Genomic DNA, 14,064 nt, shown 5'->3' with positions numbered 1-14,064 from the left:
TATATATCCGTTACTTTGATGTCTGGTCCTTTGTATCTAGTTTTAACTGGTTGTTTAGCTGCTCTCTTTGATTCCACCCATTCCATCCTGTCTTTGTATGCACTACATACCAATGCGTTGGCAGTATGGTTGCCACTACAATTGACGCACTTTGCTGGTTCCTCCCTGGGCTTTGTGCACTCTCTTGTCCAGTGCTTAGCTGCACATTTGACACAGGTTGGGTCTGCGTAACAGTTGGTAGTCGAGTGTCCCCATTCCTGACACCTGTGGCACTATGTGAGTTTCCTTTTAACTATATAGCTTTCCCATGCTACTTTGACGTAACATAGGTATCTTACGTTCGCCTGTATCTGTTTTAGGTTAACCTTCTCTGCTATAATTCCTTTCTCCTGCAGTTCCTGTTTGAGTCCTTCCTCCTTTATTTGATCGTGCAGACCTGAGAGTACGTACACTCTCTTTTTATGATCCTTTCTGGTGTAAGTATGAAATTTTACATTCTTCTTAGTCCATGTTTCAATGAGATTTTCATAATCTTCCAGCTCTTGCAAATGAACATCAACCGTGTCCTTGTGATACGTTATATGGAATTTATCTTTTACTGTATCTTTAATAAGCTTTATAAATAGCTTATGATCCTGTATAGTTCCATGCATCACCAGTGGTGGGAGTTTCCTCTTATTGACATTGGTGTTCCCCCTACTATTAGTTGCTGTTTGCTTCCTATCAAGCACTTTATTCTGAGTTGTTTCTTCTACGTCCATATCAACTTCATTTTGAAGCACACTGTACCTGTTTGTCGTTGCAAAGTTACTAGTATTCATTTTCTTCGCATTCATTGCTTCTTCTTCAACTTGTGTATGCCACTTTCTTTTTGATTGTTTTCTTACTACCGTAGCATAATCATCTATCCCCTCGGCATTATTATATACCGCTTGAATTTCATTTGTATTCTCCTCCTCTCCTTCTCCTATTTTGTCCGTATTTAATATCCGAACACTTAATACTTTTCGGCGGCTCCCCTATCACGTGGCCTAACCTCACCGATAGCGAAGTTAGGGTTCCCACCCGCACTTCTCTTATGAGTTCTCCTTGTTTTCAATTTACAACTTTATTTTACTATTACTTTGTGGTTCACCCTCTTTATTTGCGCACGCATGAGGTGCCTCAACCACCTTGTTGTAACTTTTTATTTAGTTCTGTATTCGCAGAGAGAAAACGTCAAAGTCCAGAGTCTGCGGACGAGCCGGACCGGACGAGAACTGCGGTGATCGAACGAGAACCGGTATTTTCAACGTAGTATGATCGTTGACATTTGTTTGTTCTGGGAATTCCAGTTTCCCATGCTGTTCAATAGATACGTGTGCACGTGCGACAGTGCGTTACTTCACATCTACTTACATACACGTGGAATATCTCACGTACTTTGATTACTGTAATTTTCTAAACATTGATGCCAATTTAAAAAAATTCGAGATATGATTTCACAAGTACCACAGATTCGGTAGAAAAATTAATTTTATGACTTCTCTCGACTTTTATTATACAAATGTTCTACATGAAGTCCCACATATTATATTTTGTGGAATTTCACAGAATAGATTGCGTCCCTTCTAGCTTTTGTGGTTTATCAATTTTTATCGCCAGACAAATTTCGAAAAAAGAAAAAAAAAGAATGTCAACAATACGCGGTGTTTCCAAGCGGTCACCCATCCAAGTACTAACCGCGCCCGACGCTGCTTAACTTCGGTGATCGGACGAGAACCTTTTTTTTTCAACAACGATTTATTAACAATATGTTTACAGTTTTACATGTATAGTCTTAACCTACGTCAACCTTATACAGTCCTTCCTCATATCTGATGTTTGAAAGTCCCTGCCTCTCTTTGTGGCTCTACCTTTCGTTTTGATACAGTATAGACATGATATCCATTTTTCTATTACATTATCACAATGTGATGTCTAAAAATATACATGGCTTCTATTAAAGGGGTATCTTTGCTTACAGGAAAGTGTATTAAAAACCTGCTTTTGGAAATTGCACTTGCTAAATATGCTACTTACATTCAGCCTTTTGTTCAAGTTTCCTATGCTGCCTTATCTTACTATGTTGTACTAATAGTTCGCTTATGTCTACTTATAGCTAGGTAATGTATATTTAAGTTACATTTAGGTTTATCACCTCTTAACTTAGTGTCTGCGCTTGGTGCGCTAATTGCACTTGTGTGTTATTTTGGTAGAATATTGGTAATTTTTGGTACGGTAGTTTATGTTTTATCTTATATTTGTTATGTTTTCTAGCGTTTTGTTTTGGTTGTACAATCCTGATGTATAGAATTCTTGGGCTATTTTATCTATATAGTTAGAAATTGGTAAGATTTGTGCGTGTTCATGTAGGTCTGCTATTCTTGAGTATCTATCTTTGTTTAGTATAAGTCTTAAGCATTTGTTCTGGAATACCTGTAGTGGTTTTTTGTTGGTTGGAGCCGCTGAACACCAGACCGGTGCAGCATACATAAGGATTGGTCTCAAGATGGCTGTATATATTAATTTTTTGTTTTTTACTTGTACTGTAGAGTTTTTAACCATAAGTGAGTAAACTTTCTTCATGACTGAGTAAGCTTTCCTCAGCGTTTGTGTGTGGTGTTTGTAGGTTAATTTGGAGTCTAGGTGAACCCCAAGATATTTTATGCTTTTTACTGGGGACGTCCTTGTGTTGTATACTTTTATAGGTGTAAATATTTTGCTGTGTGTTTGCTTTTTACTAAATATTATTACTTCTGTTTTGTCAGGGTTTATGTTTATCTTCCATTTGTTATAGTATTTCTCTAGGCTATTTATATGTATTTGGATTTGCTTTGCTGCTACTATTGCATTAAAAGAGTGTGCATATATTGCAGTGTCATCAGCAAAGAGTGCAGTTTTGGTTTTCATGAATTCAGGTATATCATTGAGGTATATTTTGAATAGTTGTGGTCCTAGTACAGATCCCTGGGGAACACCTGCCCTAATTTCCTTTTTGTTGGAGCTCGCATTGTTATATATTACCTTGAATTTTCTTTCCACCATATATGAATGAATCAGTTTTATTAGGTTGGGTGGGTATTTTAGCATTATCATTTTGTACAAAAGGCCATCTATCCAAACCTTATCAAAAGCTTTCTGTATATCTAATAATAATAGTACTGTCACTTTGTTTCTGTTGAAGTTTACACTTATGTCGTTAACAATTCGGATTACTTGCTGTACTGTACTGTGTTTTTTCCTAAACCTAAATTGTATGTCTTTTGCTAGCTTGTTTTTTTCTTCGTGGTCTCTGAGTTTGTCCAGTATAATCCTTTCTGTGATCTTGCTTAGGGTTGTTAGCAAGCTTATTGGTCTATAACTTCCTGGGTCAGTCTTGTTTTTTCCCGGTTTAGGGATGGGTATGACATTAGCTCTTTTCCAGTGTTTTGGGAAATACATATACTTGAATATTGCGTTTATAATGTACATTAGTTGAGCTATTGCTTTTTTTGTAAAATTTTTTAGTAGTACATTTTGTATTCCATCATGCCCAGGGGCTTTATGTGAGCTTATTTTCTTTATTATTGGGATTAGTTCTTCAGGAGATGTCAGTGCTTGGCTCTCCTAATTTGTTGGCCATTGCATATCGTTTAAGTAGTTGTGTACGCTCTCAATTATGTTCTCTTGCTCAACTGTATTATTGGCTATTTCAATGTTGTGTGCTACTTCAAACTGTGTTGCTATCATGTTTGCTTTTTCTTCATCTGTTAATGCAGTTTCATTTCCCTTTTTTAGTGTGGGTATTGTTTCAAATTTTGTTTTTAGTACCTTGGTCATTCTCCATAAGCTTTTATCATGGGGATTAATTTTGGACAGCTTTTGGGACCATTTTTCATTCCTATATTCCCTGATTCTAGTCCTTACTTCCTTACACTTGGCTTTAAATAGTTGCTTATGTTCTGGTAGCCCAGTTATTTGCCATTTCTTTCTACTTCTATTTCTCTGCTTAATTAGATGTAGTATTACCTCTGATAGCTCCGTGCCCTGAGCTACTGTTGTTTTGATTTTGATTGTTTTATCCCTTGCTCCTTGTATGGCTTTTGTTACCTTTATGGTTTCTTTTTCTATTTCTTTGGAATTGCTTATTCTATTGTTGACGATAATGTTCCTATCTAGTATTTCTCTAAATTTCTTCCAATAGGCACTCTTATAGTCAAATATACGCCTTTCTATTCTCTCCCTATGTTCGTTACCTAGATTAAAGTAGATTGGTAGATGATCGGAATCTAATTCGTTGATTGTAATTGGTTGTGAAATGTTTGGAACTTGTTTGTTTACTATGATATCTAGAGTTGAAGGTGTACCATTGTTGAGTGGTATGTGCGTAGGAGAATTAGTGTACAGGAGTGTTACGTCATTGATTTGTACATAGTTATTAAGAGTTAGTCCATTTGTGTTGTTTATGTGACAGTTCCAGTTTGTGTGTCGGGCATTCAGGTCCCCTACTAGCAAGACTTTTTGTAAGACTTGAAATATAGAGTCCATATCGCTAACGGAAAATTGGTTAAGTGGTCTATTGTATGCTGGTATAATATGTACATTGCTTCTTAGCCTAACACAAATATACTCTAATGAGATCGTTCTTTTTATGTATATCCTTTCAAATGGTACACTATTCCTAATGGCTATTGCTACTCCCCCAGTACCATTTACCCTGTTCTGTGTCATACAGTTATATCCCCTTATATTTATTGTTTCGGTACCTTTTAATTTGGTTTCGTTTATTAGAAGAATATCTGTTTTATGCCTAACTAAGAAATCTGTAATTTGTGTTAGTTTGCCCTTTATGCTGTTTGCATTCCAGCTACATATCACAATATTAGACATGGCTTTGGTTTAATTTAGTGCTAAAGTTATAAAATACTTGAAATTTGTCCATCGATGTTTTACATAATACCAGTTGTCTATTTAATTCGCTAACTAGGTTTAACATCTGCCTTACGTCTACTAACTTGTCTAATGTGTTGATTTCTGAGAATAGTGCTCTAATATCGTCAATATTGCTTCCCTGCTGGTGATTACTATTTAGAAGTACTTCACTATAACTGTTACCTGCAATTACAGTTCTTGTTGCTGGCCTTGTTTCATCTTCTTTTTGGTAGTAGGCTGGTTTCTTGATTATTTCCATGGTTGGGAATTGTTTTTCACATTTCAGGTTTATGTCCTTCGACTGTGGTTGTGTGCTGTTCTGCATAACTGCTGGTTTCCTGCTCTTGTCTACCCATTTAAGTCTTTGTAGGTACACCTGGCAGTTTGTGGAGTTTGCAGGGTGGTCTTCTCCATAGTTGGCGCATTTGGCTGGTTCCTCTCTGCTTTTCTTACAATCTTTTGTAAGGTGACTTTGTGCACATTTGAGGCATTTTGATGTAACATTGCAGTTTGAGGTTGCATGCCTCCATTCCTGGCAACGATGGCATTGCATGATTTTCCTTTCATTATAATACTTCTCCCATCTTATTTTGGTATATGCTAGAAATCTTACTTTCTGGTTCAGCATTTGTACAGTAGTACTCCCTTTAATTGTTATCATGTACAGCGGATTTGTTGTACCATGCATTACTGTGCATTTTGTTATTTTGACTCCTAATTCCTCGAGTTCTTGTTGTATATCTTCGGCTTTTATGTTGTCCGTTAGCTCGTGTACCACAAACGCCTTGGTTTTTTCTTGTTTTATTGTGTACGTGTGGTACTGGATTCCTTGACCTATATTTTTTATTAGCTCCTTGTAGTCTTCTATTGTGGTTGTGTGTATACTTGTCCTGTCTTTCTGGTATCTTATGTGAAATTTGTCCTTCATGTAATTTTTGATCTTGTCTATTAAGCCTGCATGGGTTTTGAAATTTCCGTGTATGACTATTAGCACTGGTTTTATTTTATTTTCTGTATCCTTTTCCCTGCTTAGGCTTTCTGTTTCCATATCTACCACGTTTTCTAATATTTGAAAACGATTGCCAATTGGTATTGTTGATGTTATGTTGTTTTTTCGATTTTCTTCATTTTTTGTTCCATTATTGCTAACGGACTACCTTTTCTTTTCTTGTCCTTTGCCACTATCAGGTCACTGAACGTTATTTTTCCCTCTTCTAATTCTATTGGATCCTGTCCACGTGTTGGACATTCTTTTCCTGGTGCTTTACAGGATGCACCTTGTTATTCACTTTGATTTATGTATTCTTTCTTTTGTAATAACTTATTTACTACTTTGTATGTATAATCTAGCTTTTAATTTGGAAGGGTCGATTATAACTATTACTATTTATAACTATCCGCGTTGCTAGGTTAGGTCGGACGAGAACCGGCCCACACAACGGACCGGACGAGAATGGACGAGAACCGGTGTTTTCAACGTAGTCTGATCGTTGACGTCCGTTACTACTAGCAACTGCAGTTTCCAATGCTGTTCAATAGATACGTGTACGCGTGCGACAGTGCGTTACTTCACATATGGTTAGATACACGTGGAATATCTCACGTGCTTTGATTACTGTAATTTTCTAAACATTGATGTCAATTTAAAGAATTCGAGATATGATTCCACAAATATTCAAGTTTCGGTAGAAAAATTAATTTTGTGACTTCTTTCGACTTTTATTATACAAATGTTCTACATGAAGTCCCACATATTATAATAGATGAAGTAAAAAGTTCTGAGCGTTTTTTCTCTTTATTTCGAAGATGAAATTAACAAAGTTACAATTTTCGGATTTAGATCAAATATGCGCCGTGTTAAGGATTCTTAAGGAACCTTGACATCGCGGGGTTTATGATACGGACGTGACTTCTCCGCTATTTTTGAGGATTAGGCCTTCGAGACATTTTTGCTTGATAAAGTACGTTACGGTCATTAAGGAAACTCCAAACTCCATACGGGACTTGGAATCCTTGGAGCTCTTCCTTGCCTCAATAGCGATTGACGTATCGTAAACCCGCGGTAGCGCACATCTGCAGACCACCGGGGTTTTGGGGGCTCTGGTTTTCCCCAAATTATTTATAAAAAAGGCAACGTTCTCGCTCACTCTTGCATGGTGTACCAGGACACTGGTCGGCAGGGTGGGCGGGAATGTTGCAAAAGGCTAAGAAACGCCCTGCCAAGGTGACGACTTTGGTTAAACCAATCCTCTCACCGGTAAACGCTACGCGTTTTCGTCACCTTGGTAGGGGATACCGAGCTTAGGTTAAGGGTAACTTTAGGAGTTTAGATTAGATTCGTTTTGAGATTCATTGGACAGTGGTTTGGAAATTCGTGTGGATCGAGCTTACACCTCGAATCATCTCACCATACGATAGCGAAATAAAGTAGCAACGGGCTCTCCTTGAATCAACGGGATTCAAGGGTATCGGCAATTTCCCAACATCAGTTGGGTGGTCCTTCGCGCCACGGTTAAGGGAACACAACATCGGGGCTGTTGTCATGCGCACGGTCCGCGCAGCACAGAGCAACTGGGCATAGTGCTTCGTGGCCGAAACACGCCGTTTTGTTCGATAACTTTTGTTCATTTTGGAGACAATTTCATAATTCCGCGGTTGAAGAAGTCACTGTCCCTATTGGTAAAAAACTTGACCAGCTCATTTTCACAAACCTCTCTTGAGGTCAGTTTTTTACCATCAAAAAAATTTTGCAAATGCTTGAAAAGGTGATAAACGCTTGGTGCCAGGTCTGGGCTATACGACGGGTGCGATGTAACCTCCCATCCAAACTCTCGGAGCTTCTGGCGCGTCGTTAAAGATGTGTGCGGCCTAGCGTTGTCTTGATGGAACACAGCACCCTTCCTATTGGCCAATTCTGGACGCTTCTCGTCGATCGCCTGCTTCAATCTGGTCAGTTGTTGACAGTATAGGCCCGAATTGAGTGATTGGCCTGATGGGAGCAGCTCGTAGTGGAGGATTCCCTTCCAATCCCACCAAACACACGGTAAAACCTTCTTGGTCGTTAATCCGGGCTTGGTGATCGTTTGGGCCGGCTCACCGCGCTTGGACCACGATCTTTTTCGTCTGTTGTTCTTGTATGTGACCCATTTTTCATCGCCAGTCACTATCCGCTTTAAAAATGGATCGATTTCGTTACGCTTCAGCAAAGAATTGCAGGCATCAATTGGCTCCAAAAGGTTCTTTTGCGTCAATTCGTGTGGCACCCATACAACGAGCTTCTTCTTGAGACCAGCCTTATGCAAATGGTCCCAAACGGTTTTCTGGCTAATCTTCAGTTTCTGGGCAATGGAATAAGTGCTCGCATGCCGGTCTTACTCGACGATTTCCATGATTTTATCAACATTTTCGACGATTGACCTACCAGAGCGTGTCTCATTTTCGACGTCCATATTACCAGAACGGAAGAGTTGGAACTATCGCTTTGCTGTTGCATTCGATACTGTATTGGGTCCATAAACAGCACAAATTTTTTTGGCTGCCTGCTCTGCTTTTTTCTCTTGGTCATAGTAGTACAGAAGAATGTATCGAATTTTCTCTTTCTTTGCCTCTATTTTGGAACACTCTAACACACACTTCGATTCACTAAACACAAAACTGCCAGAGAACTTTTTTTTAAAGCGTTATGTCGCCTTTAAGTCGCAGTATAGAATGACAAGATGCAACGTATACATGTGAGATATGGTTTACTAAAGCTATCTAACGAAAAACGCTCAAAACTTTTTACTTCACCCATTATTTTCTAGAATTTCACAGAATAGATTGCGTCCCTTCAAGCTTCTGTGATTTATCAATTTGTATCGTCGCACAAATTGCAAAAAGGAAAAGAATGTCAACAATACGCGGTGTTCCCAAGCGGTCACCCATCCAAGTACTAACCACGCCCGACGCTGCTTAACTTCGGTGATCGGACGAGAACCGGTGTTTTCAACGTAGTCTGATCGTTGACGTCCGTTTCTACTGGCAAGTGCATTTTCCAATGCTGTTCAACAGATAAGGGTACACGTGCGACAGTGCGTTACTTCATATATATTTAGATACACGTCGAATGTCTCACGTGCTTTGATCAATGTAATTTTCTAAACATTGATGTTAATTTAAAAAAATTCGGAATATTATTCCACAAGTATCCAAAATTCGGTAGAAAAATTATTTTGATGACTTATCTCGACCTTTATTATACAAATGTCCTACCTGAAGTCCCACATATTATATTTTGTGGAATTTCACAGAGTAGATTGATTTCCTACTAGCGTGCGCCGTGTATTAATTTTTTTCGTCGCACAAATTGTAAAAAGAAAAAGTATGTCAACAATACGCGGTGTTCCCAAGCGGTCACCCATCCAAGTACTAACCGCGCCCGACGCTGCTTAACTTCGGTGATCGGACGAAAACCGGTGTTTTCACCGTTTTTTTTTTTTTTTTTTTTTAACGAACGTTTATTGTGCCAAGAAACCAATTATAAATATATATACAAGGGGGTACAATAAACCTAAACGTACAAACGGCTATCTTATAACTAGGATTGTAATTTAGATTAATGGCTCAACATAGAGCTCGCGTAATCTTAACATTAACTAATGTACGTCGCACTTTATGCTACATAGAATATATGTTTTAAAAGTAGTTACTTACACTAGGGGCAAGATTTAATATTTTGTATAGAAAAATGGCACCAAAAAAACTATACAAAGCATAATTAAATCGAGTTACATTCAGAGGGAAGTTGTTTAGAATTAAGTAGAAGAAGATGATATACTTAAAATACTGGGATCATTTAAGTTCGCTGCAACCACCAGTACTTGTCAGTGTTGAGTCTGTGTTTGTCTTTTTCGTCAATATTTGAAAGTCTATAATGGTGACGTATATTTGTGCTATTTCGTGGTAAATTTTTGTCGTAGAGGAATGTCTTATCGTTTTTGTTTCGTTTGGCGTGGTATATTAGTGGGATATTGTCTTTATTCTGTATATAGCCTTCGCTGTCTAGATGGATGAATGATTCTGGGGGAGTGTAGCCTGTCAGTCTTGTTTTGTCGAGGTATACCGGGTTTGGGTATGTAAAGCCAAAGATTAAGCTGTTTGAGAGGATTTTACGGGTATTTGCCCAGTGGTTTCTAATTAGTTTTAAAATGAACATGTCTATGCGTTTGATTTTAGCGTCTTCGTAGAGTTTGTAGTTACTGTATAGTTTTATGAAGTTAGATTCCGGCGTTCTATATTTGTCTAGGCATGCTCTTAGGCATTTTCGCTCAAAAAGTCGTAGTGTTTCCATCGTTCCGGCACTGATATTGAACCAAATTGGGCATGCATACGTTAAAATAGGTCTAACTAGAGATTTGTAGCAGAGGATTTTAACAGACGAGTTGAGATCCTTTGAATAGAATAGACGTTTGTGAGCGAAAAAAGCTTTTCGAGCTTTGTCTAATTGTATCTGTACGTGGTGGTTGTAGTTTAGCTTAAAATCTAGATGTACGCCCAAATAGCGGACAACGTCTTTGTGTGGAATTTTTCGGTTCTGGTCGTTATTGTCGTGCAGATGAAATTTCGTCCCGTGCTTCCGTACGTCTTGGTTTGCGTCCGAGATTTTAGAAATGTACGGTCTGAATAGGATTGTCTCGCATTTATTTATGTTGATTTTCAATTTCCAAGTGTGAAGGTAATCCTGAATTTTACTAAATGTCATTTGGAGTTCTGTCTGTATTTTAGAGGGTTTGTTGTGTCTGCTGTATATTAATAAGTCGTCTGCAAATGCTATTGCTGTTTTCACATTGCCGCTATTCAGGTCATACATTTGTAGGAGGTCACTTAGGAAGATGTTGAATAAGATTGGTGAGTTGACTGTTCCTTGCTGGAGTCCGTTGAGGATGTTGCAGCTTCTTGTGGAAGTAGTTTTGCCATCTACGACATAAAATTTTTTCTCGCGTAGCATGTTCCACACCATCTTGACGAGCTGGTTTGGGAATTTGTATTTCAGGAGTTTGAAGAATAGTCCATCCAACCAAACTGTATCGAATGCTTTCTCTAGGTCAATGAAGATCGCGCCTACGCATTCGCCTGCGTTTTTCGCCCAGCAGATGTCGGAAGTGAATTTCGATATTGCGTGGACGGTCGAATGCTTGTATTTGAAACCGAACTGAGCCTCTGGGATAACGTCTCTGGAGTTGCAGAATGCGGTTATGGCGTTGTTTATTGTTGTTTCGAACACTTTACTAATGTTAGAGAGAAGGCTGATAGGACGATAGCTGGATGGATCGCTGTCATCCTTTCCTTTTTTCTTGATAGTTATTAGTTTCGCAATAGTAAATAGTTATTAGTTATTAGTTATTAGTTTTTCCACGTCGTGGGGAAATATGCTGAATTTAGACAGTTGTTAAACAGAATTTCATAGTAGTATATATTGTTGCGCCGGGGCGGGGCTTTCTTCCAATAACTCATATTGACACAACACAATTAAAATACCACAACGTAACACAACTAATGCAAACTGGGAACTTTATTAACAACAGTGCTTTTCAATACGTCTGTTCGCCTTGCGATCTGTCGTAATTCTAATCTTCAAAATCGTTGCCGGTTTCTCGGCAACCGGAAGGCTCGGGATCTCGCATCCGCTCGTTTTCGTGTGGCAGCTTCACCTCATTGCGAAGCCTCTTCACACCATTGCGACGATGCAATTTCGCGGTATTGCGCGGCATCTTCATACCGTCGCAACACTGCTCCCTCTTCCTTCAGAGCGGTCGTCCCGACCGCTGCAAATTCCGTTCGAACAGCCAACTTCACCCGTAGTCTCCTAACCTCCGGGTTGTCGCGAAGCTGCGTCGAACCTGTACACCTCTGTCTGTAAAGTAGATAAACTAATAGGTCGAACATTTACCTGAGTGGCCTTTATCAGACAGTCAGCACCTTGACATTCGTCCTTCGTCCCAAGGAAAACCACTCAAAAACCTTGAGCAAGGCGCCGGTGTCCAAGATGAAATCCGCATCAGGCAAGGGGTAAGCCAAGATAGGGGACTTCGCAAGATGTGTCTTCAAATCTTCGAATACCTTCTGGCATTCCTCTGTCCATTGGAAAGAAACCTTACTCTCCGTCAAACGATACAAGGGCTTTGCAATCGCTGAAAAGTTTCGGACAAATTTCCTGTAATAAGTGCAAAGTCCTAAGAAACTTCGCAGTTCCGTCTGATTTTTTGGTACAGGCCATTCTCGTACCGCGGCTATCTTCTCGGGGTCCGTCTTAACGCCTTGCTCGGAAACCATGTGACCGAGGTATTTAACCTCCCGGCAAAAGAAATTGCATTTCTTCGGGCTCATGACCAATTTCGCCTTGCGCAGGCGGGTGAAAACTTTCCTCAAATTTTCAATTTCCTCCTCGAAACTTCTTCCGAAAATTATAACATCGTCCAGGTATACCAGACAGATTTTCCAGTTTAAATCCGTCAATACTGTATCCATAAGATGTTCGAAAGTAGCAGGGGCATTGCAGAGTCCAAACGGCATCACCTTGAATTGCCAAAGACCAGCACCAACACAAAAGGCGGTTTTCTCCTTATCCTCTTCGTGTACAGCAATTTGCCAGTAACCACTTTGCAAATCTATCGTCGAGAACCAGGTTGCACCAGCCAGGGCGTCCAGCGTGTCCTCAATCCTGGGAAGCGGATAGGAGTCCTTCTTCGAGACTTCGTTAAGACGACGATAGTCTACACAGAATCGGGTGCTTCCATCCTTCTTCTTCACCAGTACAATTGGAGAAGACCACGGACTTCCTGATTTCTCAATTACTCCCTGCCTTTCCATTTTCGCAAGCAGCTCTTCAACTTCACCACGGCGATGTATAGGCAAACGCCGCGGTGGTTGTTTAATCGGACGATGATCCCCAGTGTCAATTCTGTGTTGAACAATATCGCATCTTCCTACCTGATCGGGATCCCTTGCGAAAACGTCTTGAAATTCGTTTAATAACTTTCGGAATTCAGTCTTCTGCTGGTCGGAAAGGTCAACAGAGCAACGTCCATACAGATCTTGAAGAAATTCCGGAGTAGAAGCTTCGTTCTTCATTTCCGCAAGCCTCAAGACCCGGTCTTCAGGATGATTCCTCTTCAAATCCATATCTTGATGTCCTTTAATCCGGAGTTTTCCTAGGATGAAATCCAGCTGGCAAGAATGCTTTCGGAGAAAGTTCGTTCCTAAAATGCATTCTTCAACCATTCCAATCAAAAGAAAATCTTCCTCGGTTCGGAGGCTACCAATGGTAACAAAGAAACGTTGTTTTCCTAGAATTTGTAACTTTTCACCGGAAACAGAGTAAATGTTAATGTTTTCTTGTACTCCCGCCGCGCAAGACTTGTCATTCTTGTGAAATTTCATTAAGTTCACACTTGAGCCCGTGTCGATGACGAACCGACACCTCCTTCCCTCGACGGTTCCCTCGACGCTAGTCGAATCTTCTGACAAGTTTGTCTTCCTTACGACGGGGGTAGAAGAAAACGAAGCCGGAGTCTCCCCCTCTACGCCGACTTCTTCAAGTTTCCCTTCTTCGAGGGGGCCTCTTCTCTCCTCCTCTTCTTCGGGCAGTTCCGCTGTAAATGTCCCTCCTGTCCGCAGTTCCAGCGCTCCGAGACCGGCTTCCCAGCAGTCCTCTTCTCCAACTTTCCCTTGGGAAAACAAGTGACACCCTGAATGCAGTCCTTAACATGGCAAGGACCAGGGGCCACAGACTCGACGGCCTCAATCTCCAGGGCTCTGATCACAGCCGCCCTGAGAGTATTGAAACCGCCTAGCCTCAGCGTCCTCCTCATTTCCTCATTGGCCAGGGCGGAGACGAACTGAGAGGCGGCCAGCTTATCCCTGACTTCCATTGGACAATCACCAAAGGAAGCCTGCGCCAACCTCTCAATCTCCGAAGCCAAATCAGAAATCGACTCCCCCTTCCGTTGAGTATAATTTTGGAATTTCACGTAATTTAGATTCGCGAAATTCTTGGTTCCGAAACGGAACTCCAAAGCGGAAACCAAGACACCAAAATCACAACGCGACTCCTCGGAAAGGGTAGTCAAAACACTCCGAGCGGGCCCCTCCAGA

General features: G+C 40.3%; 1 non-coding gene and 1 pseudogene across 1 annotated transcript; both read right to left on the bottom strand.

Annotated features, from left to right (window-relative positions):
* Positions 1 to 7,833: 7,833 nt before the first annotated feature.
* LOC143341344 (uncharacterized) lies at positions 7,834 to 8,446 on the bottom strand (annotated as a pseudogene).
* Positions 8,447 to 8,819: 373 nt separating this feature from the next.
* On the bottom strand, positions 8,820 to 8,938 carry LOC143341538 (5S ribosomal RNA). The gene has a single exon (XR_013079637.1). It is a non-coding gene; the product is annotated as a 5S ribosomal RNA (ribosomal RNA).
* Between the last annotated feature and the right edge of the window lie 5,126 nt (positions 8,939 to 14,064).

The sequence above is a fragment of the Colletes latitarsis genome, chromosome 4 (assembly GCF_051014445.1).
Source record: "Colletes latitarsis isolate SP2378_abdomen chromosome 4, iyColLati1, whole genome shotgun sequence".
NCBI lineage: Eukaryota > Metazoa > Arthropoda > Insecta > Hymenoptera > Colletidae > Colletes > Colletes latitarsis.
This window is presented reverse-complemented; position numbering and strand designations above follow the sequence as displayed.